The following is a 7,422-nucleotide window of genomic DNA, read 5'->3' on the forward strand; positions in this document are numbered from 1 at the left end:
AATCCTAGTGAGGAAGACCTCCTGGGACGTTCAGTGACCAATAAGGAGTATCCCTTTGAGGAACCGAAGGAATCTGAGGCTCATCTAGAGACCATAAAGATTCCATTGAACCTCCTTCTACCCTTCATGAGCTCTGATGAGTATTCTTCCTCTGAAGAGGATGAAGACATTACTGAAGAGCAAGTTGCTAAGTACCTTGGTGCAATCATGAAGCTGAATGCCAAATTATTTGGTAATGAGACTTGGAAAGATGAACCTCCCTTGCTCACCAATGAACTGAATGCATTGGATAGGCAGAAATTATCTCAAAATAAACAGGATCCTGGTAAATTCCTAATTTCCTGTACCATAGGCACCATGACCTTTGAGAAGGCTCTGTGTGACCTGGGGTCAGGAATAAACTTAATGCCACTCTCTGTAATGGAGAAACTAGGGATCTTTGAGGTGCAAGCTACTAGAATCTCATTAGAGATGGCAGACAACTCAAGAAAATAGGCTTATGGACAAGTAGACAATGTGTTAGTGAAGGTTGAAAGCCTTTACATCCCTGCTGATTTCATAATCCTAGACACTGGGAAGGATGAGGATGAATCCATCATCCTTGGAAGACCCTTCCTAGCCACAGCAAGAGCTGTGATTGATGTGGACAGAGGAGAGTTGGTCCTCCAACTGAATGAGGACAACCTTGTGTTTGAAACTCAAGGATCTCCTTCTGTAACCATGGAGAGGAAGCATGAAAAGCTTCTCTCACTGCAGAGTCAACCAAAGCCCCCACAGTCAAACTCTAAGTTTGGTGTTGGGAGGCCACAACCAAACTCTAAGTTTGGTGTTGAACCCCCACATTCAAACTCTAAGTTTGGTGTTGGAAGGTTCCAACCTTGCTCTGATTATTTGTGAGGCTCCATGAGAGCTCACTGTCAAGCTATTGACATTAAAAAAGCGCTTGTTGGGAGGAAACCCAATGTTATTTAATCATATTTATTTTATTTTCTTTTTGTTATTTCGTGTTTTATTAGGTTGATGATCATGTGATGTCACAAAAACTACTGAAAAATCAAAAATAGAATGAAAAACAGCATTGAAAATAGCACACCCTGGAGGAGAGCAGTCTGGCGTTTAAACGCCAGAAACAAGCATCTGTCTGGCGTTTAACGCCAGAAACAGGCACCAAGCTGGTGTTTAACGCCAGAAACAGGTAGCAGTCTGGCGTTAAACGCCAGGATTGCACAGCAAGGGCGTTTTACACGCCTAATTGGAGCAGGGATGTTAAGTCCTTGACCCCACTTGATCTGTGGATCCCACAGGATCCCCAACTTTTTCTTCTCTCCTCTTCACACCTTTTCATAACTCTCTTCCCCAAATACCCTTCACCAATCACCTCAATCACTCATTACCATCACCTCTTCACCACTCATATCCATCCTCTCTTCCCCATAAACCCCACCTACCTTTAAAATTCAAACTAATTTCCCTCCCAAACCCAACCCTAATGGCCGAACCCTACACCCCCCTCACTCCTATATAAACCCCTCACTCCTTCTTCATTTTCACACAATACAACCCTCTCTTCTTCTCCTTGGCCGAATACATCTTCTTCCCCCATCTCCTCCATTTTCTTCTTCTTCTACTACTTTCTTTCTTCTTTTGCTCGGGGACGAGCAAACATTTTAAGTTTGGTGTGGTAAAAGCATAGCTTTTTGTTTTTCCATAACCATTTATGGCACCTAAGGCCAGAGAAACCTCTAGAAAGAGGAAAGGGAAGGCAATTGCTTCCACCTCTGAGTCATGGGAGATGGAGAGATTCATCTCAAAGGTCCATCAAGACCACTTCTATGAAGTTGTGGCCAAGAAGAAAGTGATCCCTGAGGTTCCTTTCAAGCTCAAAAAGAATGAGTATCCGAAGATCCGACTTGAGATCCAAAGAAGAGGTTGGGAAGTTCTCACTAACCCTATTCAACAAGTCGGGATCCTAATGGTTCAAGAGTTCTATGCAAACGCATGGATCACTAGGAACCATGATCAAAGTTTGAACCCGAATCCAAAGCATTGGCTCACCATGGTTCGGGGGAAATACTTAGATTTCAGTCCGGAAAATGTAAGGCTAGCGTTCAACTTGCCAATGATGGAAGAGAACGCACACCCCTACATAAGAAGGGTCAACTTTGATCAAAGGTTGGACCAAGTCCTCATAGACATATGTGAGGAAGGAGCTCTGACTCAAGAGGCAAGCCGGTTCAATTAAGAAGGCATGACCTCAAACCAGTGGCTAGGGGATGGTTAGAGTTCATTCAATGCTCAATCATTCCTACTAGTAACCGGTCTGAAGTTACTATAGACCGGGCCATCATGATCTATAGTATCGTGATTGGAAAGGAGGTGGAAGTTCATGAGATTATACCTCAAAAACTTTACAAGGTAGCTGACAAGTCCTCCACTTGGGCAAGGTTAGCCTTTCCTCACCTCATATGCCACCTCTGCAATTCGGCTGGAATTGACATAGAGGGAGACATCCTCGTTGAAGAGGACAAGCCCATCACTAAGAAAAGGATGGAGCAAATAAGAGATCATGGACCTCAGCAAGAGCATGAGGAAATTCCTCACCATGAAATTCCTGAGATACCTCAAGGAATGCACTTTCCTCCACAAAACTATTGGGAGCAAATCAACACCTCCCTAGGAGAATTAAGTTCCAATATGGGACAACTAAGGGTGGAACACCAAGAGCATTCCATCATCTTCCATGAAATTAGAGAAGATCAAAGAGCTATGAAGGGAGGAGCAACAAAGACAAGGAAGAGACATAGAGGAGCTCAAAAGCACCATTGGTCCTTCAAGAAGAGGAAGACGCCACCCTCACTAAGGTGGACTCATTCCTTAATCTCCTTGTCTACTTATTTTCTGTTTTCGATTTCCATGCTTCATGTTTAATTATGTTTGTGTCTTTACTAGATGATCACTAGTGTTTAAGTGTCTATGTCTTAAAGCTATGAATGTCCTATGAATCCATCACCTCTCTTAAATAAAAATGTTCTAAAAACAAAAGAACAAGAAGTACATGGTTTCGAATTCATCATTGAAACTAGTTTAATTATTTTGATGTGGTGACAATACTTTTTGTTTTCTGAATGAATGCTTGAACAGTGCATGTGTCTTTTGAATTTGATGTTTATGAATGTTAAATATGTTGGCTCTTGAAAAATAAGAAAAAAGGAGAAATGTTATTTGATAATCTGAAAAATCATAAAAATGATTCTTGAAGCAAGAAAAAGCAGTGAATACAAAAGCTTGCAGAAAAAAAAAAGAAAAATGGCGAAAAAAAAGAGAAAGAGAAAGAAAAAGCAAGCAGAAAAAGCCAAAAGCTCTTTAAACCAAAAGGCAAGAGCAAAAAGCCAATATCCCTTAAAACCAAAAGGCAAGGGTAATAATAAAGGATCCAAGACTTTGAGCATCAGTGGATAGAAGGGCCTAAAGGAATAAAATCATGGCCTAAGCGGCTAAACCAAGCTGTCCCTAACCATGTGCTTGTGGCGTGAAGGTGTCAAGTGAAAACTTGAGACTGAGCGGTTAAAGTCGAGATCCAAAGCAAAAAGAAGAGTGTGCTTAAGAACCCTGGACACCTCTAATTGGGGACTCTAGCAAAGCTGAGTCACAATCTGAAAAGGTTCACCCAGTTATGTGTCTGTGGCATTTATGTATCCGGTGGTAATACTGGAAAACAAAGTGCTTAGGGCTATGGCCAAGACTCATAAAGTAGCTGTGTTCAAGAATCAACATACTGAACTAGGAGAATCAATAACACTATCTGAATTCTGAGTTCCTATAGATGCCAATCATTCTGAACTTCAATGGATAAAGTGAGATGCCAAAACTATTCAAGAGGCAAAAAGCTACTAGTCCCGCTCATCTGATTGGAGCTAAGTTTCATTGATATTTTGGAATTTATAGTATATTCTCTTCTTTTTATCTTATTTGATTTTCAGTTGCTTGGGGACAAGCAACAATTTAAGTTTGGTGTTGTGATGAGTGGATAATTTATACGCTTTTTGGCATTATTTTTACATAGTTTTTAGTATGATTTAGTTAGTTTTTAGTATATTTTTATTAGTTTTTAAATAAAAATCACATTTCTGGACTTTACTATGAGTTTGTGTGTTTTTCTGTGATTTCAGATATTTTCTGGCTGAAATTGAGGGACTTGAGCAAAAATCAGATTCAGAGGTTGAAGAAGGACTGTAGATGCTGCTGGATTCTGACCTCCCTGCACTCAAAGTGGATTTTCTAGAGCTACAGAACTCCAAATGGCGCGCTCTCAATTACGTTGGAAAGTAGACATCCAGGGCTTTCCAGCAATATATAATATTTTATACTTTGCCCGAGTTTAGATGATGCAAACTGGCGTTCAACGCTAGTTCTATGCTGCATTCTGGAGTTAAACGCCAGAAACAGGTTGCAAAGTGGAGTTAAACGCCAGAAACAGGTTACAAACTGGCGTTCAACTCCAGTAGAAGCCTCTACACGTGTAAAGCTCAATGCTTAGCCCAAGCACACACCAAGTAGGCCCCGGAAGTAGATTTCTGCATCATTTACTCATTTCTGTAAACCCTAGTAACTAGTTTAGTATAAATAGGACTTTTTACTATTGTATTTGCATCTTTGGATCATCTTTTGGAACATCTTTTGATCCTTTGATCATGTTTGGGGGCTGGCCATTCGGCCATGCCTGAACCTTCATCACTTATGTATTTTCAACGGTAGAGTTTCTACACACCATAGATTAAGGTGTGGAGCTCTGCTGTTCCTCACGAATTAATACAAAGTACTATTGTTTTTCTATTCAATTCAAGCTTATTCCGATTCTAAGATATTCATTCGCACTTGAATATGAATGTGATGATCGTGACAGTCATCATCATTCCCAACCTATGAACGCATGCCTGACAACCACTTCAGTTCTACCTTAGATTGAATGAGTATCTCTGGGATTTCTTAATCAGAATCTTCGTGGTATAAGTTAAAATCCATGGACGGCCATTCTTGAGATCCGAAAAGTCTAAACCTTGTCTGTGGTATTCCGAGTAGGATTTGGGAAGGGATGGCTGCGACAAGCTTCATACTCGCGAGTGCTGGGCGTAGTGACAGACGCAAAAGGATCAATGGATCCTATTCCAGCATGATCGAGAACCGACAGATGATTAGCCATGCAGTGACAACGCATTGGACCATTTTCACTGAGAGGACAGGATGTAGCCATTGACAACGGTGATGCCTAACATACAGGTTGCCATAGAGAGGAGTATGAATGATTGGATGAAGACAATAGGAAAGCAGAGGTTCAGGAGGAACGAACGCATCTCTATACGCTTATCTGAAATTCTCACCAATGAATTACATAAGTATCACTATCTTTATTTTACGTTTTATTTATATTTTTTATTATTAAATCTCCATAATCAATTGAATCCGCTTGACTGAGATTTACAAGGTGACCATAGCTTGCTTCAAGCCGACAATCTCCGTGGGATCAACCCTTACTCACGTAAGGTTTATTACTTGGACGACCCAGTGCACTTGCTGGTTAGTTGTGCGAAGTTGTGACAAAGAACTAAGATTATGAACGTGCGTATTGAGTTTTTAGCGCCGTTACTAAGGAATGGAACAGTCACGATTTCTGCGCACCAACCACATATGCCTTCATGAGCTTCAGTGAGTACGAGGTCGGCCTCAGCTCTGGAAAGACAATTTAATAATGGACAAGAAGAACCTCGTCTATATAAAAAGTTATTGTAGACAGTGAAAAAGGACGCTTGACGTCGGAATTTCTGAACATTTTGAACTCCATCTGGGATGGTTCCAAATTTGATATATTCTATGTAAGGAGTGCGCCAATCTTCGCCCTGTGCTAAGCTTAAAATGTCGGTTAGAGTTACACTTGGAGTAAGAATTGTAGATTGATAAAGAGAAGAAGTAGGCGTTTGTGAGCTTGCAAGTTTTGACAAGATATCAGTTCGGTAATTATTTTGCCGATGTATGTGATGTATTTCAAACTTAGAAAATTTTGAAATTAATTTTTTGACAATATCAAGGTATTTTGATAATAAAGAATCTTTTACCTGATAGAAGTTATTTACCTGTTGCACGACTAGTAAGGAGTCATAATATACCTTTAGTTCGATAATATTTAGGTCGGCTGCAAGTTTTAGGCCGGCAATTCGAGCTTCGTATTCAGTTTGATTGTTGCTGGCTTTGAATGATAGGTGTAGAAATTATTCCAAGATGAAACCATTGCCATCTTCAAGTATGACTCCGGCTCCGCACCCTTGAGGGTTGGAAGCTCTGTCCACATAAAATGTCCATTCAGTTGATTGACTTGTTGAGCCTGGATTTGTAAACTCGGCTTTAAAATCTGCCAGGTATTGTGACTTGATTGGGCCTCTGCTCTGGTACTTAAGATCGAACTCGGAGAGTTCGACATACCACTTTATGAGTCGGCCTGCCAACTCTAGTTTATGTAGCACTTCTCTCAAAGGTTGATCGGTTGTGATGTAGATGGTATGACTTTGAAAGTACGGCTGAAGGCGCCGAGTTGAAAAGATCAAGGCCAGTGCTAGCTTCTCAATTTTTGGGTAACAGAGCTCGGCGTTCTGCAAGAAATTACTAATGAAATAAATTGGTTGTTGTGCTTTCTGCCTTTCTGTAACAAGGACAGAACTTACTGCCCAGTCAGTAACAGATAAATATAAATAAAGCTCTTTCCCAAGGAAGGGTTTTTGTAAAATTGACGATTTTGAAAGATTCATTTTGATTTCCAAAAAGGCCTTTTCACATTCATCAGTCCAAATAAAATTGTTTTTCTTTTTTAACATTTGAAAAAAGCAGAATGATTTAGAAGCAAGGCATGGTAAGAATCTGGATAGGACAACAAGTCTCCCTGTTAGTCTTTGGACTTCTTTGATTGTCTGTGGACTGGCCATGTCTAATATAACTCGGCACTTTTCTAGATTATCCTTAATTCCTCGGTTTGTAAGCATAAATCCAAGGAATTTTCCTCCTTGAACTCCGAAAGCACATTTTTCTGGGTTTAACCGCATATTGTATTGTTTGAGTTGGTTGAAGATCTCCAAGAGGTCTTCAAGATGGTTGTCGCTGAGCTTAGTCTTTGCTACCATATCGTCGACATAAACCTCCAAGTTCTTGCCGATTTGGCATGCGAACATTTTGTCCATAAGCCATTGATATGTTGCCTCTGCATTCTTAAGTCCAAAAGGTACAACCTTATAGCAGTAATTTTCATAAGTAGTAATGAAAACAGTTTTATTTTGGTCAGAGGGGTGCATCAGAATCTGATTATAGCCAGAGTAGGCATCCATGAAACTCAAAATTTTATAACCAGAAGCATTGTCTACAAGACAGTCAATTGAGGGC

Source organism: Arachis hypogaea, chromosome 13 (genome assembly GCF_003086295.3).
Source record: "Arachis hypogaea cultivar Tifrunner chromosome 13, arahy.Tifrunner.gnm2.J5K5, whole genome shotgun sequence".
NCBI lineage: Eukaryota > Viridiplantae > Streptophyta > Magnoliopsida > Fabales > Fabaceae > Arachis > Arachis hypogaea.